The sequence below is a fragment of the Etheostoma cragini genome, chromosome 18 (genome assembly GCF_013103735.1).
Source record: "Etheostoma cragini isolate CJK2018 chromosome 18, CSU_Ecrag_1.0, whole genome shotgun sequence".
In the NCBI taxonomy this organism is placed as follows: domain Eukaryota; kingdom Metazoa; phylum Chordata; class Actinopteri; order Perciformes; family Percidae; genus Etheostoma; species Etheostoma cragini.
In genome coordinates, this window is record NC_048424.1 from 3,898,952 (window position 1) to 3,925,382 (window position 26,431).

The 26,431-nt window shown below is 41.0% G+C and overlaps 2 long non-coding RNA genes across 2 annotated transcripts; one reads left to right on the forward strand and one right to left on the reverse strand.

The window, feature by feature from the left end:
- The first annotated feature begins 259 nt into the window (after positions 1 to 259).
- LOC117961315 lies at positions 260 to 24,157 on the forward strand. The gene is made up of 3 exons (XR_004660381.1): positions 260 to 270; positions 10,738 to 10,744; positions 24,006 to 24,157. It is a non-coding gene; the product is annotated as an uncharacterized LOC117961315 (long non-coding RNA).
- Positions 12,033 to 26,423, reverse strand: LOC117961310. The gene is made up of 3 exons (XR_004660375.1): positions 26,298 to 26,423; positions 18,120 to 18,127; positions 12,033 to 12,045 (listed from the first exon to the last, which is right to left on the reverse strand). It is a non-coding gene; the product is annotated as an uncharacterized LOC117961310 (long non-coding RNA).
- Between the last annotated feature and the right edge of the window lie 8 nt (positions 26,424 to 26,431).

Consider the following 26,431-nt stretch of genomic DNA (forward strand, 5'->3'; position numbering starts at 1 on the left):
TTATTTCAGAATAAAGGGCAGAATTTTAAAATAAATAATATAGAATTCATGAATAGAATTCATCAGAACATTGTTCACAGTATACTAAACAGGACTAGCTTTTGTACAATGTTGAATCCTTCAAAAGTGTTCTTAACAACAGGAACAACTAATCTGAGGAAATTATCAACAGACTTTCAGAGTCTAACATTCTGTCTGCATGTGAGGTAAGAAAAACTACTCAGTTTTCCAAAAGTGTTTTGGTAGACTTGAGATCTATGAACTGGCTCTGTGGGGCCTCATAATGAGCCCTGCAGCACTAAACACTCTTTCTACAAAAACTACTGAAAAACAAATCTGAGTGAATTATCGACAAACTTTTAGTGGAACATTCTGTCTGCAGGTGAAAAAAAGTTACTCAGTTTGACAGAAGTGTTTGGTCACACTTGAGAACTTTGAAATATTAGGGAGGAGAGCCGAACTCTGTGGGGCCTCATAATGAGCCCTCCAGCCCAGAACACTCCTACTGGGGCTGAGGAAGCACTTTGACAGCTAGGGCATGCAAATGACGGTGTTTGTCCTTGTTTTTCAACCAAAATACCAGGGCATCCTGCTCTCCTGGACAGCTCTGAACATCTTCCAGCTATGTATTTACCTCATTGTTGACACTTGGATGATATCCATGGGTGGAATGGTGATTTTTTTTTTTTTTGGTGAGTTTGATATTTTGCCAGGGACTGTGAAATCTTGGCGTTTTGGGCAGAATCCTGGGTTGGTTCTGTGAGATCCCCATGTGTCTAGGTCCACTTTCTTAGCCTGAGCTGTCTGGAAAAAAAGAAAACAGAAATAAATTTGACTCACTTCTTCCTCTTAAATTACCTTGCAAATACACTGTACTTTAAAGGTTGTTTTTTTTTTAATAGAAATATACAGTACCTGTTAGTGACTTCTGCAGTTCCTTCTTTGTACTTTGTATGGTGGTAGTGCTGCCACTGGTCCCTGCACATATATATCATGGCCAAATGGCAAATCAAGGCCATGATCTTCTGCCATTCGTAATCCAACAAAGATGCCGGCAAATCTTCTTTTGAGAGGCTCTGAGGTCTGTGGTCTGTGGCCTACAGAGTCTCTTTTCACTATCCATTTCTGTTAAATGAGAATGTCGCTCAAGGACAGTAGGGACAACCGTGCTGATGGTAACAATTTTGTCACCCTTCGTCAATTCAGTGGCCTCGGCAAACGGTCCAAGAATTTGTGTAAGTTCTCCACACAGGGCCCATTAATGTGAGCAGAGGACAACCTTTTCAACGTCTACTGAGCACATCTGAGTTAGTGCACTATGATCTAATGTGATGACTGTTTTTAGTTGTCTGAATTGGCGAATTCCACCTTGTGACATTTGAGACTGGAATGCTTTTACCGCTTTCCAGGACAGCCTCAAACCGATCCTTGCATACAGTGCTACTATGTAGCAGACTGGCAAGTTTGGCTATTTTTGAGATTGCCCGAGACATCACTTTTACTTCTTTCATCCTGTCCCCTATAACCAGTTGAAGACTGTGGGCAAAGCAGGATGACGGGAACCAAGAAGAAATTTTATATGTAGCCGTTCCCCAACCATGTCATCTGAGTTGTCTGCCATGACAACTTTTGAAAGCCATTTTCATGTTAGCTGCATTATCAGTGTTGATGAAATCTACCTTGTCACTGATATTGTAGTCATCTAGTATATCATCAAATGCAGCTGAACTGTTTTCAGAGCTGTGACGCCCTTTGAAGAGTTGAGAACATGAGCAATGACTCCCAGGTAAGATCTCATTGGGCAGTCTGACCATATATCAGCAGTTACAGGCATGGATTTCTGATCTGCCAAACTCGATTTGACGCTTTCACTCTCGTCACTAGTTGAGGTATTTGCTGGTCATAGTTCAGGAGATTGGGGTGTACTTTTGTACTTGGTTGATAGCCTGCTGCCTTGATGAACAAGCATTCTAAACTTGAACTTGCAATGGTCGTTGCTGAAATGCATCGCTCGTTTGCTGGGAATCCCCCTGTTAAAGTCCTTGGTGATACCCCTGCAGGCTGGAGATGGAAATACGAAAGCATCTATAATGTTGGAACTGAATAACAGGCAGATAATAGGCTTTAATTAAAGAGAAGTGATATTTTACATATGATCAGTGATATGTTCGAACAACAAAGTTATGTTACTCATGCTATAAATTAACAAGCAACTCTGATATATTTGAACTCTGCTCTGTTACATTTTCATGTATTTAACCCTTAGTCCTCCAGCGTCAACGTCCTATCCTAATGTCCTAAGGGAAGCTCATTGTGGGACTGGCTCTAGAGGCTGTAATCCTGCTCCAAGGCTGAATTTTGGGAAAGAGACTTCAGATACAGTATTAGGGGACCACTAAGGTCTATATTAAAAAAAAAAAAAAACATGTTAGGGGACCTTTTAAATCTTTGCGGGTGGAAAATGTAGACCTTAAAAGACCCAAAAGTTATTATGTTGGGATGTGATGCCATGTTTTCTGAATAACTGAATTTTTCCTGTAACGCTTCAGGGAGTCATTTTAGCAGCTTGTGTTTTCATTTCCTTGTGTTCCTGTTGGTCTAGGTTTTGAAGTTCATGTTAGTTTTGTCATTTTTCAGCCTGAAGCTCTTTGATTGCAGAATAATAAAACTGGGACTTTGGAGCGGCAGTCCTGCTGTTCATGCTATTTGAATACAATTTCTTGGAGTCCTGGGCTTTGGTTTAGTTTCGGTTTGTTTACTCTTCATCGCCCACCCTGATGCTCCGTGATTGAGCCGAATATAAAGCTACTTCAGGCCTCTCCTTCTGTCTGCCGGTCAGCTTACAAAGTGTTGACGACAGGCGAGTCTGTACTCTTCATGTTGTCTCGGCCATGGCGTGATAATAACAAACCCATTTTAGGCTGGAGCATTCAGGTGGGTGTCGCCTGAATGGATCTTTTGACTTTGACGGTAAAAAGATGCAAAATGTGGTGACGCTGAAGGAACTGCAATACCGCAATACAATGAAAGATCTTCAAATACTGAAAAGAATCCTTTCTTTCAGTATGTATGTATGTTGTTTGCATGTACTGTATGTATGCTGAGAATTCTGCTTTACTTTTACTAAATGAAGCTTAGAATACTAGTGTACTTTTACTAAATGAAGCTGAGAATACTGCTTTACTTTTACTAAATGAAGCTTAGAATACTAGTGTACTTTAACTACAGGAAGCTTAGAATACTGCTGTACTTTTACTACATGAAGCTTAGAATACTGCTGTACTTTTACCACATGAAGCTAAGACTGCTCCTGTACTTTTACTGCATGAAGCTCAAAAAACAGAGTGAATGTTTTTTGTTATTACCAATTGTTCCGGACCTCTGAACTGGAATAAAAACCCGATGCAGACCTTTGATTGATGTGTTGGAGAGCCCCTCATGGATGGTCACAAAAACTGTAAATCATGAAAATCGGGACACACACTCAGACAGAATGGATCACTGAAGTAATAGAAATGATTAAGCTGGGAAAGGATTTCATCAGTGCAGTGGGAAAGTACTTAATGTCACTGTTAAAGAAAACATGGAAAAGGAAGGGAAAAGCAGGAAAAAACAGGAGAGAAGGAAGTTAGAAAGGGGACAGAAAACAGGAAGGGAGAGAAATTTGTTTCCCTCATTCTGATGTAAAATGTTTTCTGTCTATAGAGGAGAGTGGGGTAAGATGAGCCAATTTTTACTTTTGTAGTCCTCTGCACAAAGAAAATTGAGAGAGAAGTTCAATGAAAAACCTCTACCCTTATTTCAGGAGGTCTCATATCTATTGAATTTATAAGAATGCCTCTATGACAAAGGGCTCTGGCAATAAAACCTTGGAGAAAAGTGTCACTGCTGCTCAACTTCCCCCAGCATGGGGTAAGTTGGTTCGAGGCGGTGGGGGAATTGAACATCTGATTTCTAAAGCCTTTGATGGCCTGGCTCCAGCGAATCCGTCCCACAGGTGATTGTGTTCCTCCCACAGCTGGTTTTAGAAGTCCCAAGGTTGAGGTACAAACACTGGCGTGATTGCGAATTCGCGGTTGTTGCCCCAAGACTTTGGAACAAGTGACCTCCTGACATCCACACTATAACAGACGTAGCTCGTTTAAAATCCAACACATTCTTACTCCCATCGCGTGAAACACAGACGCTTGGTCACGGGCCTTTGGCGTTGTTATTGAAGATAAAAGTCTCCTTTAGCGATTAACAATCACAATCGTCTTGGGTGGTGCTAAGCGCCGGACGGAGCCATGGGGCCGCTGCTAAATAGCCTTGGGAAGGAACTTGTTTTGGTGGAATATGTGTACGTTCATAAGTAGTTTTAGTTGTGCAGCAGAAAACTCTGATTGGACAGATAGTCTAGCTAGCTGTCTGGAGAGATATAAGGAGCATACATCAACCAGAGGTAAGAACACAAAACACAAAGGAAGAGAAAGGGGAAGGACATCCGAAAAGAAGGACAAAATAAGGACATACAGCGGAATCGGAACCGGGGAAATCACGAAAGTGGAAAGTTGTGGATATAGACTAAGTCAGACTCAACTTTTTGCTGCAGGCATTCAAAACGAACGTAAAGACCTGCGTTTTTGCTGTTTGACGAGTGACAACCGGGGCAGTCTTTACCTTATTGAATCTACTAACATCAGACTGCTCGCTTGAAGCTGACTTTTAGTTAACCGCTTAATATTTGGATCCAGCCCTGCTGAATAGATATACCCATGTAGCAGGTAGTTACAATGATGTGTATAGTTATTAATGTAGTCAAATATATTAATTTGGTCAATCGCTTTTGTCAGATTGCCAAAGAACTCCCCGACTGCATTTTCATTGAAGACACTTTCCCATCTATTCCACTGACACAGAGGAGGGAATCTCATACAGGCTTTACACTGTGGAACTCAATCAGGAAGAAGGCCCTTCTATTAAATTAGATTTTCAAAGTGTATGTCATAAAACTGCCTGTCAAATACCCTCCATCAAAACCTTCGGCTCTCGTTGTGCAAATATGAATAGATCATAATAATGCAGACAGCGTAGGAGCAAATGAAGCCCCCCAGAAGAATGAATGTAGAAGTACTTTTAGTGCAATGTATACGTCAAACTTTGAAGGATTTCGCTTTAAATTTGGATAATTGGTCATTTTTTTTATTTCTGCAGATATGTGCCACAAACACTGATGCAGTGTTGAATGAAAAGTGTGTGTGTGTGTGTGTATGTGTATTTAAATGTATCTGTCAAGATCCTGCTGTGACTGACTGCCTTTGTTCCACCCTGGTGGCCATTTTTGTTTATTGTGTTGTTTTGTGCTTGTTGCTGTTTCCCATGTGCTCTGTGCTTACCTGTCTGTCACGTGTCTTTGTCTCCGCCCATTCCCCTATATGGTCTGCACTTCCTGTCTTGTTGGTTTCCGTCTGTTTCTGCTCTCACCTGTTCCCAATTAAATGTTGTTGGTCTTTTCCAGTCACCTGTATTCTTGTTAATTGGTCTGTGTATTTTTACACCTGCTGTTCCTCTGTCCTTTGATTTGTCTCTCTGTTTGTTCTGTTCTTTTGTAGGTTGTAAGTTTGTAAGTTATCAAGTCAGAATAAAGCAATCCTGTAAGAAATTCTGCCTGGAAGAGTCTTGCATTTCATTTTGTTTCATTTATTATACAGGAAAGTTAAAAAAGTGATATTGAGTCACAATATTAATGGGCCTGACTCTAGTTTCCAGCAGGTTCCTGCTCTGCAGAAACATAAAACGTTCAACATAGTTACGGCGTATGAGGACAGAATCATTTGTAGAGGACGTTAGCATGGGCTAGATAGTCACAGACAACAACAAAAAAACAGTACAAAAAATGCAAACAAGACTTGGACCATACATGAACAATCGGTGTGTGAAAGTGTAAATGTTAAGAAGGAACAGTTGTTACATACATTCAGTTTTCTTTACATTGATGGTCAAGTGTTTTTTTTTTCAACCAGTTAAGAACTGAAGATCAAATGATAATTTGGGATATATGACATCAAGATTTGAGTCAGAGAGAAAAATCACAGGATCATTAGCGTACTGTAAGCATTTTGAGTGTGTACACATAGAGGGTGATCACTGGTGTATCACTGGGGTCCAAGAATGCTGCCTTGTGGAACAACCATATCACAGACTAAAGGTTGGGATGTTGTATGATTAATTTTAACAACTTGCAACATGTTTGGGTCCTCCTGCTGAATCCTGACAATATCAACCAATCCTGCAAACTATTTGACAATATGAATTGTTTGTTCTCCCCCTCTAATATGACCCAATGAAGTGTTTCAGAAGTTAGCGTCCCCATAGCAGGAAATAGAAAATGTCTAAACCAGAGAAGGTAAGGGTCCCAGTTTGGTTAGGTTTGGTGCTCCTTATAAACCTGACACATTCAATATCAATAAACTCTGAGTAAAATTATGCAGCAGTGGGTGCGGTGCTTCACGGGTCTGTGGACTGGGTCAGGCATGACCTCACACAGTGGGCTACTGGCGACTTGTTAGTCTGACTGTCTGTAACCGGCGTCATGTGATCAGCCGATGTTCACCTAATTTCATGGGATACCATATGAATTGGTGTGCATAACTTTTTGTTCAATATCGTACGTGAGTATGTTTGTGTAAATATGTGTATATCTATCCTCTACAAGTGTACATTAAACATCAGCTTCTGTGTGTATGTATAGGTGTAAAATATAAGTGTAAAATATATATACTACAAACATAAAGTTGCATTTAAACTCCTGGTTAATGGTTAAATACCACGGGAACTTTTTTGACAGTTTCAGTGCTTTTGCAGCACTTAGCAGAGATGATTATTCAACACTTCGTTAAAAATGAACTCTGGTACTCACTGGTCATTTGTGAGGTTGTTTCAGCACTTTAAAACAGCTGCCACGTAACACACAGTAATCTTGTACTCTAGTCCTTTTTATTTCCCAAAATGAAACAACCTTAATGTGAAGCCTGGGTCAACTTCTATCGGTGCAGATTTCCCACATTTTCATCCAGTGAGGGTGAAAACATGATGATCCCATACATGTAAAATGTTAATCTTGTTCGAAATGCTCCATACACAGCAATCCAGCTGAGTTAAGCTGTGCTGCTCATGTATTATTCACAGGCAGAGGATAAATGAAAGGGCAGTTTTCTCATGCAGACCTGACGATGCCTCTGTGAAAAGGTCTGTACAGTGGGGTCGGACTACTCAAACTGCTGTATTGATTAGTTTTTTCGCGGGGTCTGTTTTTCTATCTATAAGACGAGCCGCTTCAACTTCTCATTCTTCCGAGATGCATGCAAATGATGTTTGTGTCTGAGAGAGGAATTTTATTTTGAGATAGAAAAAGTGAGATTAAATCTTATTGAGTGTATGAAGATACTGAGTCTCTGCTACATCAAACATAAGAAAAGCAAGAAGGAAAACACAATATGAGGTGTTTGAAAAAGTTCTGCAAGGACCTCTTCTGGCACATTTTGCATCTATTGTTGTACGTGTGAAATGTTGCCACCTCTTCCTGTTCTATTTGTAAAAGATTTTTCAGGGAAATTCACACCAACAGGAGACATTTTGCTGTCCCTCACTTGTGCATCACTCACTTTCATTTAGTAGATTTTCTTAATACAGTGCTTGTGCAGACAGGATTTTTTTGAAAAACAAATAAGGAAAAAATAAAAAATAACCCTTTTTACATTTGGATAACATATGATAACATAACATACATAGGAAAAACAATGATTTAGTACCTTCGTCAGAGAGGTTATTGTCTGTCTGTCGGCAGGACAGTGCTGTAGTACTCGAGTACAGTCTCAGACTCAAGATAGTTTTTTCTATTGTCTCAGACTCGGCCATTTTTCCCAGAAAATATTAAAGTGGATTTTGCCCAGAGTCCTGCCAAATAGGCTTTTTCTTCAAGAAATAGACAGTTTGGGTTATAACTTTACTCTTAATCTTTGTTTTGTCTGACTTCTTGCTTCTTTTATTTTGCAGATCTCTGCAGTGAGTACACTGTTGTTACTTACAGGAAGAAGAGATATGATAAGCAAGAAGAATTACGTAATGAGAATTTAAACTTATACAAGTTATAAAAAAAATTCAAATGTACAAATCAGCAGTTGAGATTCTTCCAAGAACTTTCAGACAGCGAGCGCTCATCTTTTTATTTCAAAATCTTCCTTTGAAGCTCCCCAAGAATTGAATTTCCCTTTGTATTGGCCTGTTGTTCTTGCTGCAGTCTTTCTATATTTATTCTACTGGCTTTAAAATGATAACTCTACCCATGTTCAGCCGTGGCTGAATCATTTCCTGTCTCATCCACACAAGTCAAAGCCAGCTCTCATCTTCTGTCATTAAATTGAAATCAAACCTGTTGTGTGTAATCTGACGTTACGATGTTTCTGTCTCCAACATCTACGTTCTACATGCTATGATGTTCCCCTCTGTGATATGTTTTCCTAGATTCAGCCCCCCCAAAATGACCACAGCTGCTCTGTTTGTTACGTGTCGCTCTGCTCGGATGCTCCCAGGATCCACTCAGAAAATAATGGATTTCATGGTGTTACATTTGTCGCTGTAACTGAGCTGTAAGGAAGACGCTTGAGTCCTCTGTTGCTCTGCCCTGGTTTTCTCTCTAACAATGTATCTTAGTATTGAGACCCTTTAGTTTATCAATTTAACAAGGATTTTATCGGCAGAAAATGTTTTGTTTTAATTAATAGGAAGTCATTAAAAAAGCCCAGACAGCTCCGCTTATTGGATCTTTGTTTATTATAGGTAATAAAGCAAAGGGATTACAAGACACACATTAATGTAGGCCATTCTACTTCACCCTGGTGCTCCATAGAATGGCCCTGATTCCCTAAATCAGACTATTAGTTAATATACTAATCTACATGGCCGTAGTCTTCTCCCATTGGTTTGCTGGGGCCAGGTCCTTTTGGCCCCCTGGTGGTGCTCAAGCATGTCCACGTCTCTTAGTGCTCTACTGGTCCAATGGTTCACCAGTTGCTCACCGTGGGGGTACCTATAAGTCGTGTAACTCTTACATGACTTCGCACATGACCACACTCATAACAGTTGTTTTTACAACCTATGCCTCATCCTGTCTCTAGGAAATATCCATAGCCATATCTTGAGGCTGCGTTTGTTCAGAGTATTTACGGTTTATCAGGCCAGAATTTAGACAAAAAGCAATTTGTTGGACGATTTTTGTCATATATTTTTGCTTAGTTAATGGTCTACTTTGGAAGAAAGAGAAAACCTCTTTAACAGCTTTCTGTGTAATCAGAAACAGCCGGGTAAGTCGCTAGCGCTTAGCCCACCAAACTCCATCTAAAAAAACAGTACTTTTAGCGTGCATAGACCCAACGTGTTTACACCTGTAAATCTGTACTCTGTGTTTATTTCCACCAGAACTAGAGCTGTGATGGTTGGAAGTCTGGCATTTAACCCAAAATGGCTTTTTATAGTTTTATTTTGTTTGTGACGACTTTGAATGAAGTGTGTTTTACAATGCTAAGATTGCTGTTTATTTACATGGAGTCTGGTGGTTTTAGTCTAGGCATCAACAATGATGATGATGAGTTTCTCTTTTTTATTTGATGGCACATGTACAGTGCCCGGAGGAGACATCTGACAAATCCAAGATTGTAAGATTCATAGAAACAAAATGTTTGGTTTAGACATTTCATCTGAGCCAAAAACTAGAAAGTTCTCAATTTCTTTGTCTGTCTCTTGTGGTTTTCTCTTCTCTACACCTATCTAATCAACACCTTGCTTCCCTCTCTCTATCTCTGGATCCTCCACCCTGCTGTTTACAGTGAGACTGTGCTTTTCTCTGATGCCGAGGCTATTGTGTAGTCCTGTTTAAGTGCAGTCCCTCTGGCTTCGCCCTGGAGTCCCCGTCTGACCCATGGACAAATGAAGCCTCTCCTTCTGATGTCTGTACTCTCTTTGTCTGCTTTCATCATCTGTCTTTGGATGATCACACTTCCAACCAAAGCTATGTCTATGATTAGCTCTCTCCTACAGCTTGTAGTGCTGAAGCGCCTATATCCTCATGATTTCAAGGGGTATCTGTGATTACTCTGCATCTTTCTGTGAGATCATTAACGTGACTCTGAAGACAGAAGAGTGAACTGACAGTTTCTGCCTCTCTTTGCTGAACATCACAGCAAGGCAATCATTCCCTCTCGTTGAGTGAGTCTGCAGCTTCTAATACATCCAAAACTCAAACCTATGAATATTTAACTTTTTCGCCAAGAATGAGATGATGTGGCTAACCTAGCTTAGCATAAAGACTGGAAGCAGGGCGACACAGCTAGCGGGTGAGATAGTTGACAGCTAGGAACAATAGCTCTCATTTATCAATCTAACGTAGAAACCATCGCAAATATGGGCGCAGAACATCTCTTACGACAGGCTTCATTCAGGGTTTCATGAAACGTTTGTATCACACCAATCAGAGCGTCAGAATGGTCGTACATTGATAAATGCAGCGGCTGGAAGCAATCGTAATTTAAATATCACGCCCCAATATATTCTTGGTTTTGAGGCCTCGCCCCTACAGTTTACGACATGGCCAGACGTAATCCGGCTAAGAAGCGGCACTTTTCAGAGGTGGAGATTGAACCCCAACATCTCAGGTTCATTTGCTGTAACGTGGGTCCTATTTGGCCTAAAAACTGGAGTTAGGACACTGGTATTGGAATCGAAAGAGATCAGTGGGGTCAACAGTGTTGCTGTATTAAGTCGGACTCCAGCTGAAGTTTATTTAATTTCAACATCCTTGACATATGTTTACTCCTAATAGTGATATAGGCTTACATTGCAATCTCTTAGGCCTGCATGTAGATGTACCTATACTTAAATAAACACACGTTAGCAGAGTTTATGTAGTGTGGACCACCACCTCAACCCTGTCTCCTGACAGCAGAGGGGCTGGAAAAGCAAGCCGAAATATGTCGGCCAATGGCAGAAAGAAATCGTTTATTTGTGGCCATTAACTTTAAAAGACAAACGTAAACCTGAAGAATAAAAAAAAAAAATGTTGTGCATCGTCATGTTTGCGCTATTTTTATTTTATTTTTTAACTGTTCATTCTTGTTTTTTATCAGTTTTTATTTTTTGTTTACAGTTTTGTGTAAGAACCTTTAAATTGCCCTATTGCTGAAATGTGCTTTACAAATAAAGCTGCCTTGCCTTATTGAATTTCATTGCCAAACATGACACTATACCTTTTGAAAGTAAGGAGTAATATCCTGTGTCCTTGGTGTAGCCCCCATGTGGGGCTGTGCTGGACGCTGCTCTCTGGGCACCACAAGTCCACACTGACTCAAAAACCTGTCTACACAAGGTCAGACCAGACGTGAGAATTTTTCAGCCTATGTTCATGTTCAAAATGATAAATGCTGAGCTTTTGTTTAGGAATCGGCGTACGCCCGTCCTACACCTGTTTTAGGTCGTAAGCAAATTTCACAAATGAGAGCCAATGAGTGGCTGTCATGTGTGTGATGACTGACTTAAAGACTGACTAAAGCAGGCCTTAGCATGTAAAAGTATCATATCCTACAAAATTGCAGCGACCGCTGGCCAGTAAAGTGGTTACTGGTCTCATGACAGTTAAGTTTAGCGGCCTGTGAAGTTACACTTAGCCAATAAAAGGTAACTGTGAGCCGAGTACGGACAGCTGTTGTCACAGTTTATGGTTTAAAGTTAGTCCCAGGCCACACATATTCTCCATCGAAGCCCAGGTAGATGACAAAGTCCAGACCCACAGCTTAAAAATCACCAGTACTTATAGTGAAGTGTCTGTCTCGCCCTCTGACAGACACAGACGCACACGCATACACACACACACACACACATAAACACACACGCACACACACACACCCACACAAGCAGGATTGACCTAGAGGCATGATGAGAGCTGTGAAGGAACAACTAGTGCTGGTGTTGCATCAACCTGTAACGCCTTGTCAAAGCAGCCCAGTCAAACTAGCTCTCTCTCTCTGGACCCCATGAATATAGTTAGACCAGAACACACACACACACACAAAACACGTCCTACTATCTTTGTGGGGACCCGTCATTGACATGATGCATTCCCTAGTCCCTTACCCTAACCTCAACCATCACAACTAAATGCCTAACCTTAACCCTAACCATAACCTAATTCTAACCCTAATCCTAAAATCAAGTCTTAACCCTCAAACAGCCTTTTAAAGTGGTGGGGTCTAGTATTTTGGCCCCACAAACTGTGGGGAGCTCACAAGTATACTGAACTCAGGGTTTTTGGACCCCATGAATATAGTGAGACAAGAACACACACACACCCCCCCCCACACACACACACACACACACACACACACACACACACACACACAGCGTTGTGTCAGTGTGATTAAGGCTCCTTGACTTTAAATCCGTTTAATTAGGCGACTGAAAAGGCCAGTGTGAGGTTTACTGGTCAGATTAAGGAGCGGGAAAGGCCAGCCTTTGTTTGCTCATTAAATCCAGCAGCGATACATTTAGTTTTCAAACCTGCGGGGAGAACAAATACTGAGTCCAATGTGACTGTAATGTCTCCACAGGTTATGTGAAGGAAAGATACAAAACATTTGTACACAATTTGTTTTCCTGCTGCATGCTGTGTATTAAAGGCACCCTGTGAAGATTTATTGTGACCACAGAGGGCCCTGTTTTAATGATCAGAGCACACAGCTGGCGCAGGTGCCTTTAGGGCGTGTCCAAAGCCACTTTTGCTAGTTTGACAGCAGAAAAAAAGATCCATGTGCCTGGCGCATGGTTCTAAAGGGTTGTAGTGACTTCATTAATGCCTTGCAAAAGTGATAAGTCTCAGTATTATCGACCAGTTTGACTCAATGTTCCAACATTCAGCAATTTTATTGGCGGGAAGCTGGCACAACCTCCTACGATTTGCCGACACCACGTTTCTGTGAACCCTTTACTTGACGGGGTTACAGGTGCGTAGCGTCGGCGACAGCCACTCAGATATTAAACCTGTTTCAAGACCTCACAGATCTGTGGGAAATGAAAGACTTTATCAGACAAAGTAGGTCAGCTGATAAAATCAAAGCATTGTTTACAAGGGGGTAAGCGGGCATCCACGAAGCGTAGCTCCTATGGCGCCATTTTAATGCTACAAAGCTCTCCCCGCCATTAGCATTCTGTTGACCGCCATTCATTTTGGTGCCACTTTGACAACAAATAACTGCTGTCAAATAACTGAATTTTGCATTTAAGTCTTATTGTAACATTGTATTTTGTACAGAAAAGTCTATAGAAGAATTTTGAGTGTAATGCTCCTTTCACACATCCTCTTGGTGTTCAGCCACACAGCGATGAACAACATTACAAACACCACTGGACATTTTGTTCTTGTTCATCGAGCCAAACAATGTCCTGAAATAGAAGTGAGGGTTGGTTCTGAGTTGTGTAAGACTCAACGAAGTTATTGCTGGTTGTGATTTTAAAAAGACTTTGTGTCACCATGTGGACAAAGAGGATAGACAGACACACACACCAATGAAATGCAAATTTATTCATAACTGTTTCATTACAATTGGAGCCCTCTAATGGGAGTCCAATGAAATAGAAGACACAATAAAGGTGTGTGTGTGTGTGTGTGTGTGTGTGTGTGTGTGTGTGTGTCCCCGTCCCAGGCCAGTGAAGATGATTGTATATAAGATGTATTTTCTTGGCTAGTCTATTTCTTGGTCTCTGGCTGTGTGTGACACAAATACGCTCAGTGATAAAGTGTTATGGATGTGTGTGAGCTGAAACCTCCAGCAGATTATCATCAGGCAATAAACGATGAATCAGCCAGCCACGGCTGTCAGAGTGCTCGAGAAAAGTTAGGAAGTCTTTTTGAGCAACAAAGAAAAGCAAGGTGCGGTGATGTGTAACTGAACCAGATGCCACTGCTCAACTTGCTTTCTTTTGGGGGGGTTTTCATAAGTTCCCAAAAGTTGAGGAAAGCCTAAAATGCTGATATCAGTAAGTACTGGAGGTTATGTACCAATCCAATACCACATAGCCCAAAAAACTATCTACTTTAAAGTAGTTTGTTATTTTCCATTAGGACTCACTGTCACTGTTGTTTGTTCATGTTTTATAAAGAGTTTATCATGTACATATCACATCCAAACAGGGATAGAAGTATACAGTTGTTAAAACATAAAAGATATGTAAATGTCCTGTATTTATATAGCGCTTTTCCAGTCTTAACAACTGCTCAAAGCGCTTTTACATCTACAGGAAACATTCACCATCCACACACATTCATACACTGTGGCCGGGGCTGCCGTACAAGGTGCCACTTGCTCATCAGATAAACATTCACACACATTCACACTCCGATGCGCAGCACCGGGGGAAACTCGGGGTTCAGTGTCTTGCCCAAGGACACTTCGACAATGACTGCAGGGGCGGGGATCGAACCACCAACCTTCCAATTGGCAGGCAACCGCTCTACCACTGAGCCACAGCCTCCCCGTATATGTACGGCATACTAGTATCGGATTGGCACACAGTATTGGCCGATACGCAAGTTTAGGTATCAGAATGCTCTGTACCTATACTGTGATACTGGTATCTATACTGGAGGATGTTATAAGCTCTTTTGCGGTGATGGCTGAGTGTTAGGCACTCCACCTGAGCTTGACAACGTAGATGTGACGTGGGCAACCTGTCTGAAAGTTGTAATTCTTCTGGTAGATATACCAGTATCGGTAATGAGCATGTGTGTAATGTGTGTAATAACAACAGAGTTTAAATTGTAATTTCCCCTTGTTGGACTAATAAAGGAATCTTAATATAGAAACTGACCTCCTTTTGCAAAGATATAATGCAGGTTTAAGGCACTTCTGCATTTGCAGCACTTCATCTAACCGGATGCATTGTCCATTAATATTATACAGTCTATGCCTACAGACCTCAAGAAGGCCTTGCGATCCCCGGTGAAGCTTTAGAAACCCCTAGTTCCTAGCTGTTAGACAGCCCAAAGAGTGAAGCGTTCGTCCGAGGGTGGAGCCTGTTTTATTTCCTTGTCACTGGTCAGCGAAAATACACCGATAACTGCTAGCGGCCAGAACATCAAGCGTCCAGTACTGGGAAACGAGTGATCCGTGATGTCAAAAAAAGCCATTATGCACAAGTAAGTTAGCCACTAAATCAGATCCCATACTTATTTTGTACAATGTGCTGTTCTTTGTTAAAATAATAAATGTTATGCACTCTCATTGGATGTGTTGCCTTCTTCCTAACTCAAAACTCATTCAGCATTGTGACAATGTTCTGATGTTGCCTCTGGTTATGGATACTGTGGCTTGCCAACAAGCATATCAATTCATTTCAAATTATCCAGGAGCCGTGTGAATTCCCTTTTCAGCACAATCATCCATTTAATTCTAAACTCCTCAGGTGTATAGTGAAGATAGTCACTCTCACTCTGTGATATTTGCTTTGGCTGCCGAAGCTGCTAAGAGTCCTGGTGTGGATATACAACTGAATGCTTTTGTGAGCAACTGTTGAAGCGTGACAATGACGTTAAGTGAATCAGAAACACACTGTCAGTCTGCTTAGCTTCTGTAGACAGAGAGAAATCTCACCATGTGCTGTTTTGCAACTGTTTTATTAAGATAAATCCAAGCAGTAAATAAGAATCTCCATGGCAACTCTGATGTGTTTTTAAGTTTACAGTACCTATAGAAAATCATCATACCCCTTTGACGTCACTTTTTTGTCTTACAGCCTGAAATCAAAACCAATTAAAAATTTAAATTAATGTTCCAGCTTTATTTACACATTCTGCATAACAACATTCAAGTAACAAAAAAAGCAAATAGTTCTGAAACATATTAAGAAAATAAAACTAGAATAACAGAGTTGGAAAAGTCATCATTCCCATGATTTAATATTTGGTGGAGCTTCCTTTTGCTTTGATTACCGTCATCAGTCTGTTTGGATATGGCTCTATTAGCCTGGCACACCTAGATTGGGGAATATTTGCCCATTCTTCCTTGTAGAATTGTTTGAGTTCAGTCATTCAGAGGTGAGCGGCGATTGACTGCTGTCTTCAAGTCCATCCACAGATTTTCAATTGGATTTAGGTCAGGCTGTGACTTGGCCACTCAAGGACATTCATATTCTTATCCTTAAGCCACTGCATAGTTTTTGGCGTTGTGTTTAGGGTCGTTGTGGTGCTGGAAGGTGAACCACCTGCCCATGTTCAGCAGAGGGCCTTAGGTTTTCCTCAAGACTTTCAGTGTACTTGGCAGTATCCATTTTCCCTTCAATTCTGACCAGTTGCCCAGTCCCTGCTGAAGAGAAACACCCCCACAACGTAATGTTGCCACCACCATGATAAACAGTAGGTATGGTGTGTTTTGGGTGGTGTGCTGTGTTTGGTTTTTGCCAAACATAACACTCAGTTCAGTCCAAAATGTTCAAGCTTCGTCCCATCTGACCGTAAAACCTTTTTCCACATGGCACCCCCTCTCACCCCAACCCTCACGGTCCCTCAGGTCCACCTGAGCCGGTCTCCTCTGCTTCCACACTCCACAGTTTTGGGGACAGAGCCTCTCCAGGCTAGCTCTGGAACTCCCTCCCCCAAGAGATCTGCACCTCTGAGTCCCTCACCATCTTCCAGTCCCGCCTCAAGACCCATCTCTTCACATCTGCCTATCCCTAAGCCCCACACCCACTCCCTTCTCATCTGTGCCTGAATCTGTTTTGTTTTTAGTTGTGCATGTTTTATCTTCCTGCCCTGTAAAGTCCTTTTTGTCCGTGAATGGTGCTGTATTAATTCAATATATTATTATTATTATTATTATTATTATTATTATTATTATTATTTGGGGGTATAACCATTAACAACGTTAAACAGATGGTTCATCTTAAGTTGCTGTACTCAATTTTCGGGTAGGAGACCAGCTCTTAAAGTCCTCCCTTTCAATATGAGTACTTGTGATGCTATGTAATTAAAGAATTGCACCACAAAGGAGGAGCTAGATTTCTTGTTAGTCATACCTTGTTCTCCATCCGTCCATCTTGAATCATTGGTGAGGGTGTACCACAGGGATCAATTCTTGGCTCTTTATCATTTGTAAGAATGGTGTCTTCTCAGATGATCCCATTCTATACTTTATTTAATTCTTTTTACTTTGACATTAGGGAAATACAACCCTCATTTGATGAACTGCTGGATGCTATTATTGAAACTGAATTGGCACTTTGTCTTTACTGTTTGTTTCATTTTTGGGAAATCAAATTTTTTTTTTAATTTTTCCACTTTTAGATACAAAAAAAAGGTTATCAGAGGAACTAAATGTAACCAAGCCAAGACTTTTAAACAAGGAGACACAAAGAAGAAATGGGGAAAACGTGAGCTGTTAAAGGTGGACAGAAGAAGAAAGATGAACTTGGACAGACAAATGCACAGTAATCCTTGGGCTTAGGGCTCAGTGCACTGCAGCTGGCTGGTGATTTAAGTCCTATTCTGCTTTATAAAGGCTGCAGACAGATCAATAAGGCTTTCCCCTCGGTATGTAATGAACATCATCTCCGTCCCAGTGATTCTTAAATGCATCATCGGAGCCGTCCTGAAGCTCTGGCTGACTCACAGACAGCTCATATCGTCCAAAATCTAAAGCGGGACCGAGTCCAGATTGCTTCCTACTTTACATCTGGTTCTTCTATCACCCACACATTTTTTACCATCAATGCATTTCACTTTTGTCTTTATATCGGCCCGCCCAACCCATGACACTTTGACAAGCAGCTGCATGTGGATTTATTGGATAAGCTGCTGCTTTTTTTATAATTAGTAATTTATTGAGTTTTTGAACACCACTGTTACATTATAGTCAACATTGCAGTCTGCTTTACATCTTAACCTATACCCCATAGTGATGATGCAGTTTGAATAAAACTGAAGAGCTGCAGCACTTCCAGCAGTCTGCATTATCCCTCAGCTTCAGCTTAAACAGCCGGGTTGGAGTCCAATAGGCTCTACCACTAGGCAACCCAGGCACCCAGTTTTTGTCACTTTTAACGTTTATTTCTCTCTAAATGCTATTAAAATGAATAAAACTACAAAATTTAATGAAAGAAGGAAACAGATCATTTATTTTTACTTGCGAAGAGCGTTGTAGAGAACAATCCACATTCACGGTTAATTTCTTTGAAATCTTGGTTGAAAGAAATTTCTGATCTAGGAAATGGGTCAAATTTGACAAAGCTTTAGATTGATAATTAGGGCACACAGAGATTCCAAGAGAGAGACTTCCAGTTGAGTCACACTGAAACGATCCTGAAAGACTGATTAGTCTGATTTTAGATGTTGTGACGGCCCCCAGGTCTAACTGGTTAAGCCCTATTAGCTCCTCTCTTGCAGGTTTGTGTAAGTGATAGGCGGAGCCGTCCACTTGGGCTGAATGGAAGCACCTGGGCCCAATGCTCCCAGTCACTATATAAGCTGACACTAAGCTGCGTTGCTCCCTTTATCTGCCAAGGCCCTCCAAACCAGTCAGAAAACATCTGACGCATGCATGACTTTGATGTTCATCTTTAGCATTTTGTTGTGCTGTGTTAAGAACGTGTGTTTCATTTGTGTGTAACAATTTAGACACTTTTTCTATCCACTCTCTTAGCCATAAAAAAAAAAGTTCTTCCAGAATAAACCTCTCCAGAGAGAGAGGCTGTGTGGGAATTCATTCCCGTTGGTTATAATGTGTTTGCCACCTTGTTTGAATTTCATTTCCGTCAGATCCATTAAAGTCAAAAACAACACAGACAATTACAATTCTTTAAGAAATTCTATTGAATAAATTACGAATTAAATTATGTCAAAAGAATTTCTTGAAAACCAAATCAAGTAATGTTAGTTGGGGGAGTCAGTTTCACAAATTAAACAAAGGAATGCACACTTAAAGGACAATTCTGGTTTAAAAAAATGAACATATTAATAACGTGTGTAACAAGGCGACCGTTCACTGGAATATGTTTTCATGCTAATCAAAGGTGTCTACTGCAAACCAGTGAAAAGCTGCTAACGCTATCATTCAAGGCACAGGGTAAATCGCTATTCTATACCAAAACAATCCTCAAGATAGCACCACCCTACAGCGGTAGCATACGGATGGTCCATACATGTAAACAGATCAACTTGGGATACATATGTGTTTTGTGCATAAAAAATACGTGTTTGTTTTGTGCCGGAATTGTCCTTTTAACAACTTCCAAATCTTTCTCTTACACACAGACACTCACTCCCTTTGTCTCCCTCGTCTCTGCAGTTGTATTTGCATTTTCCCTTATCATTTTCAATTTTCTTTTGCATATTTGGCTCCTCTAATCCATCCAGCTGCTATGAACCCTGAATAGAGTTGGACGTGGGCAGACAGCATCTGGCCTCTCTGAATGATAATCTGTCACAGCAGGTTTATGTGACAAGCAGAGGTCAGACTCAATGTGATCTGGACCCGAGTACTGACTGTACAGGCTGTGAAAACAAGTGGAGAATAAAGTATCTATCTATCTATCTATCTGTCTGTCTGTCTGTGTGTCTATCTGTCTGTCTGTCTGTGTCTCTCGTTTAATTTCATTGACAGGGAAGTTGTGAGTTGCCCAGAGTAAAAGTGACTTTTAAGATTTTGTGTTTTAGTTAATATGGCACCAAAGCAATGGACTATGTCATTCAACGCCAACCGTGAACAGGTTTGTATGATATCGAACGGAAATGTATTCACAACAATTCACATGATTTCTTGAAATCACGGCGACTGCCCAACAGTCACATGAACATGTTTAGTTGAAAAAGGGGACTGTGAGTCGGGTACCGGTCATTGTGAGGCAACGGTTGTTTTAGCAACCGTTACAGTTTAGTTTAGCAAGAAAACAACTTGTTACTATTAGAGAATAGATTGGTTTGGGTTTATACACCATTCTCCTTCAGCAGCTCTTCCGGGACATGACCACCGGTTTTCCTGGGTGTTTTCTCCTTAACTTCTTCAGGACAGGTGATAGATGTTGCTGCGTGGAGAAACAACTTATGTTGGTGCTTTACAGTCTCCTGCTTAACATTGAGCTGCAGCATTTTAATTAACAGAATCTCAGGCAGTTATATGCCTGTTGAAAAATATTACCACTGGTAAATGATTTCCGTTAGCAGCCAAAGGCAGAACAAAGAGCTCATTTTGGACCCTGATTGTCTGTGGTGCTGCTTTTCTTCAAGTGAAGACACAGAGGACTTGATTCCAGTGTACCTTTTGTGTGTGTGTGTGTGTGTGTGTGTGTTTGTGTGCGCTAATTTACCCTTGTGTGCTGTTCATATTGTTGTTACACAGCCAATGTTCCTGGGTCTGGTGGACCCAGCACATTATTAGGGTTTTAAATCAATACAGCTGTAACAATTTATAGAAAATTACTTAACAGATAATGATATGTACATTATGTATGGTTCATATTTGCCATTTACCCCTGTGAGATCACATTTATGATAATACAATAATTTTTGTTTTTTGTGAGAATACAAGGAACTTGAATTCAAGATTTTTATTCATTATTGGTGATTACTTCTTAGACCTTAATCAGAACAGGTGAACGTGCTTGAAATGTAACAATTTTGTAACTATGTGTGAAAATAGCAGGTGCAGAAAGACAACATAGTATCATAGCACCTACAGTTAAATCCACTCGGGTCCAGTAGACCCGAAGACCTCATATGTAATAATCATGTGTAGAGAAGGGGGGAGGGGGTCATTGTGCAGTCATTGAAAATAAGTTGTTGTGTTTTTCATATTCTTAAAAGAAAATGAGATAAGGCCAATGAGTTTGCTTAAAGAAAAATTATGCTATTTATTTCTTCTAACTCAAACAGGTCTCACAGACCCAATGAGGTCTGTTTCATTGACAAGGGTCAATGAAAACATCATTATTACTCCTGCTTATAGCTTTCATTTGGCTCGTCTCCATTTTAACACAAATCCCAAACTCTCACAGGTCCACTGCTGCTGACAAATGCATTACTTATGATGTCTTCACATACAAACCCAACATCTGTCTTCTTATCTCCGCTCTTCGGAAGTTGCTGACCCTGAGGCGTAAACTATAACGTAGCTTTGTGTAACAAATACACAGTAGACAGTTTAAATTGGTTGTATTGATCCGGAAAAGACAGAAGGGTTTAAATCTGAAAATCCATAATCAAAGCATGCCAGTTCTCCACTCACTCTCTGCACACTTCTTTAAGTGTTAAACAGCGGATCAATAATGTTGATTAGTGCTGTGTAAATGTTTATGCTGCAACATGTTTCACAGCAGCGAACAATTAGTGGAGTTTATTTAGAGCCACATTCACTCTGTAGGTCTGCACTATAAGAGGGAAATTAACAACAACCTTAAGTCACTCATGTCTAGTCTCGTTGTGCACTTCCTGTTTTATTTTGTATTCATAAATCAGATAAAAATGAACATAGGGGTTAAAACCATATGTGTAACAGCTAATCGAATGTGTCTGTTGCTTGACCCAAGCTACTGCAAACTGATGAATAGCTGCTAACGCTAGCTTTCAAGGCATAGGGTAAATTGCTATTCTACACCATTACGAGCCTTAAAATAGCACCACCCTTCAGCGGTAGGATGCGGACGGTTCCCACATGTAAACCGAAGTATTGAGAACGTAATTGGACAGTTTATTAAAAAGATAGATTTTAGAGACAGTACCGTTCACGTCTACAGGCAGGCGCCATCTTGGAAAACAGTCATGGTTCTCATTACGCAACCATTGAAATGTGATGCTATTTTGGCCTTCTTTGTGGTATGAAATAACGATTTACCCAATGCTCTGAAAGCCAGCGTTAGCAGCTAGCGTTAGCAGCTAGCGTTAGCAGCTAGCGTTAGCAGCTAGCAACTTGATTGCACTACCTTCTTTCAAGCTACAGACACATTTAATTAGCACAAAAACAGGTCCCAGAATAGCAGGTACAGAAAGACAACATAGGCTCATTGCACCTACTATTAAATCCACTTGGGTCCAACAGACCCGAAGACCTCATTGGGGTGGGGGTGGGGGGGTCATTGTGCAGTCATTGAAAATAAGTTTTTTTTCCTTCATATTCTTAACAGAAAATGAGCCAAGAGCAATGAGTTTGCTAAAAGAAATATTATGCTAGTTATTATTTCTTCTAACTCAAACAGGTCCCACAGAGCCAATGACCACACCAGGGTCAATGAAAATGTATTTATTATTCTTGCTTATAACTTTCATTTTGCTCGTCTCCATTTTAACACAAATCCCAAACTCTCACAGGTACACTGCTGCTGACAGACGCATTACTTGTGATGTCTTCACATACAAACCCAACAACTGTCTTCTATCTCCGCTCTTCAGAAGTTGCTGACCCTGAGGCGTAAACTACAACGTAGCTTTGTGTAAGAAATACACAGGAGACAGTTTAAATTGGTTGTATTGATCAGGAAAAGACAGAAGGGTTTAAATCTGAAAATCCATAATCAAAGCGTGCCAGTTCTCCACTCACTCTCTGCACACTTCTTTAAGTGTTAAACAGCGGATCAATAATGTTGATTAGTGCTGTGTAAATGTTTATGCTGCAACATGTTTCACAGCAGCGAACAATTAGTGGAGTTTATTTAGAGCCACATTCACTCTGTAGGTCTGCACTATAAGAGGGAAATTAACAATCACGTTAAGTCACTCATGTCTAGTCTTGTTGTTAAGCCCAGGGCCCACGTCTGCAGCCAGGGGCAGACGGAGGGCTCTTCAGTGAGTGACCGGTGGCCGGGTTTGCCACGGAGCCCCGTCGGGCACAGCCTGAAAAAGCGACGTGGCAACTTTCTCTCCAGCCCATGGGCCCACCACCTGTGGGAGGAACCGCTGGGGTTGGGTGCGCTGCAACACGGGTGGCAGAGGGTCAGGGGCCTCGACGAACCAGACCCGGGCGGCAGAGGCTTTTGGCTTCCCAAATCAGATTTCCTAATTCCATGTCTGGCTGTGATTGGACAAGTGGTTTACGGGCCAACTTCATCTTGTTTGTTGAGGGAGTATTGGCTCCGGTTTCACTGGACTAAGAGCTTCTCATTTATCAGACAGCTCCGCCTCTGGAGGGGTGATGGGTTTAATTAAACCGCTCAGTGATGAGAACATTTAACAAACCTAAATGATCCCATACACTCTGATTAATTTCTCTCATTTTAAACGACCGCCAGATAACATTACACTCTTATACACAATGTTCCGGTAGAGCTTTATATAGTCATGAATTTTGGGGGACATGTACGCTAAGGGTTTTTGATTTTGCCTGTCCGTAACATATACACGAACAAATTTAAACTAAACCAAGCCTTCTGGACCCCCCCATGTTCCTCCTATTAGTTTCTGCAGAGTTTATTAACTACATTTCATCGGAGAACACGTACATTCAGCTGTGGGTTACATTTAAAACAATTTTTTTTTAAATCTTTTAACTAGGCAAGGCAACTAGTGGTGTATTCTTGTAGTGGGTATACTGTACTATATATATAATATTATTATTATTGTTTTCCTGGCTCAGAATGGGCATTTTTGGGGGGCTCATATTAAAGTGTAGGGTCTGGGTGTCATCCCCAGGGTTATTTTGAGCGTCAAAGACTTAATTTCCTGCACACTTTTATGCACTTATGGTGGGAATACCGTTATTTATTCCATGAGAAGGAAAACACAGATGACATTTAAAATATATCAAAAATGTAAAAATTGAATTGGAAAGGGCAGAGTTGGTGCTACTTCGTGAGGAGGCTGCGCTCATTTCATGTCTGCAGTAAGCTCCTCTGGATGTTTAACCAGTCAGTCATTGCCAGTGTCCTCATTTATGCTGTGGTGTGCTGGGGAGGCGGCATTAGGAAGAGAGACGCTGGACCATTGAACAGGCTGATAAAGAAAGCTGGCTCTGTTTTTGGGATTGAGCTGGAGTCGCTCACAGCAACTGCAGCGAAACGGACAATGAGACGGATGCTGGTGATCATGGACAATGACAGCCACCCACTACACAGCACACTCTTTAAACAGAGGAGCATGTTCAGTGGCAGACTTGTGTCACTGTCAGGCTGAACAGACAGGTTTGGAGGTCGTCTGAATCAGTTTGTAAACTTGGAACGATTTGCCCTCGGTCGGTTTGGTTTCACACTTAGAAAAATCCAAGCGTACCAAAATGCACCCTTATAAATCACACATGAAGTCCACTACTCTTATTGGTAGGGTGTTTCTGGGGGCGGGAGCAAGCAAATAAATACAGGAACAAGGTTGTGTGTTCTGGACTAGTGCATGTTTTTTGCCTCTCCATAGTCAAACCAACTCATTTCATTAAAATGATCAGACATTGTTTTGCGAGCGACGTTACATCTGCTCTGCTTACCGAGACTTTGCTCTGCTGTTTGGACCACGGCGGTAGGAATGACGGACAGCGAGCTTGACCGCATTCTAGTTCTGTGATAGAAACACTGCACGTTGCTACAGTTTGCTGCTCAACTGCATCACAGACTGATCAACACACCTGACTACAGGAGACAAATGCTCAGACTGGCGGAGTTTGTATAGTTGGTGCAGATCGAGTACAGATCACGTTCTCACCACAAACAAACCTCTCCAGAGTTTGATTGACAGCGTACCGAGACCACATCCTGAAGCAGGTTTCTGTACGCTTGTTTGGTCCTCTTTTGGTGCGCACCAGAGTTTGATTTCCACATTCCCAAAAAACCTTTAGTTTGATACAACTGAACTAAAGGCTGTCGGTGTAAAAAGGAACAATATTAAAGAGTTGATGGGAGAAGGAGGGGAGGAACACAGTGGAGGGGGGGGGCAGAGAGAAAAGCTGGCAGGGCAGATAAAGAGGAAATGGAGGAGAGGGATCGAGTCAGGGAGACGAAGGGGAAAGAAGTGGAGAAGAGAGTGACGGAAAAGCAAGCCATTATCAGAGTGACTTATCATTTTTAGCATAATAAGTACTCAGCTAATTCTATGCTTGGGTGATCAAATTAAACGCCTGTCCCATTTAAATGACATATACTCACAGGAGTCTTCACTCCAAAATATATCTCTCACACACAATTTGTGGAAAGTCACGATTGAGTTTAATCGCTGCTGTTGTATTTCTCTGTGACTCTTTCGGGGACTTTGTACCAGCTACAATATAACACCATTACTTAAAAATGCTTAGTTGACACTAAACCAATGTCCAGATCACAGACTTTACTTCCTTCCAACATACTTAAAATAAAGCAGAAATATGTTGTACAGTAGTTTAGGAGCCAGAGTCTGCACAGTAGTTATCATCAATCATGACGTTTCAGCCCATTTTTCAGGATTACAACAGCTATAGATGATATAGATCTATCTATACAGTGGATATATTGAGTTTTTAGTTAATTTTTCAAAGCCCATAAGGCAATTTCAAACAATACAAAATTGTGTATATTGGAAAACGTTACCAACCCTGCTTTCATACGTTCATTATGAAACCTGTGACCTTTTTCCTATCGACTAAACCATGTTAGTATGTGTGCGTGTGTGCGTGTTCTTGTAAAGCTGTCTTTGTGAGGACAAGGTTTCAAGTGAGGACTGTATTGAAAGGTGAGGACAATTTCTCAAATTCAGATGTTTTCCTTCAAGCTTGTGTTAAGCACTGACTTTATTTCAGACATCTGACCAAAACCATCCAAAAAAAATCAGATTTCAAGGAAAAGGAAAACAAAAAATGCAAAAATGTGGCTAGCTCATTTTGGGTTATAGGACTCATTGCTGCAGCACTTTAATGTATATACAGTATGGGATCTTTGTTTAATCTGCTGTCGAAAAGCTGCATAATTCAGGGAACCTATATCAGTAAAATTTGCTCCTTTTGAACACGAGTTGACAAAAGTTCAACCAGCATCAGCTCAGGCAAAAGCACACAACATTCATGTGCCTTCTTGTCTCTGTTGTCCACCTTAAAAAACATTTGCTGTCACCTTTACACCCGTTAAGAGGATCTCTTTTAGACTGGGTTAACCTGTAAATGTATCGAATGTGCTTCCATTACCAATTTGTGGGAACCAATCACAAACTGGCTTATCCACCTGGCGTGCTATTGGCGCGTTCAACACGATGGCGATAAAGAAGCGTTGGCCAATGAGTGACAGCAAGTAGCTTTTCCTTTACAACGAGGGATCAAAAAACGGCCCTGGTATTTGCAATACACCAGCCCTATTTTTGTCAATGACTTAGCTTGGAAATTAGTAACTCTTCCTTCCGAGTGTTTCTTTCCAAGCACTTTGCTGCATTACAATCTTGAATATTTGTGGCTGCATGCATAAAATAACATAAATAAACCCC